Genomic DNA, 543 nt, shown 5'->3' on the forward strand with positions numbered 1-543 from the left:
CACCTAAAAAACTCGTCCACTTTTGAAAACTTTCGAAACGTCACTTCTACCTATAAATTCTTAATTGTACTTGAGATCGTTCGATTTCCTACACTAATTAGGCTGACACCATGTGATGATCAGTGTTAGACCACCATTCATAACAGACGAGGGGGCTATAATTTATTATTGCATGGAGGGGGGGAGAATGTAGTGGAGTTACTTTACCTTGAGAAAGTGGTTTAGGGGGCATTATCACTATTTGAGGAGGGTTGAGAACTATTGCAGGGTGATAAAATAGGAGGGGGGGGGGGTATGCAATTGTTGCCTCTACCATGGAGAGAGGAGAGTTGTGTTATGTTGTTAAGCTTTCCATGTGATTTTGCCGACCCCCCTGCAGTACTAAAATGAAAGCCTCCTAATGAGATTCAATGCTTTAAGTATATTTCAAAAAAAAAGCAAGATTGGAAAAAAAGTTTAGTTTTAGGTTAGTTTTTTTTAGTTTACTCACTCACCCCTTTCCACTGTTCTTGATTATAATTCTTTATAAATCCATGCATTGGC

Source organism: Actinia tenebrosa, unplaced genomic scaffold (genome assembly GCF_029948245.1).
Source record: "Actinia tenebrosa isolate PJP-AT-01 unplaced genomic scaffold, QUT_ActTen_1.0 PGA_scaffold11__36_contigs__length_13525064, whole genome shotgun sequence".
In the NCBI taxonomy this organism is placed as follows: Eukaryota; Metazoa; Cnidaria; class Anthozoa; order Actiniaria; family Actiniidae; genus Actinia; species Actinia tenebrosa.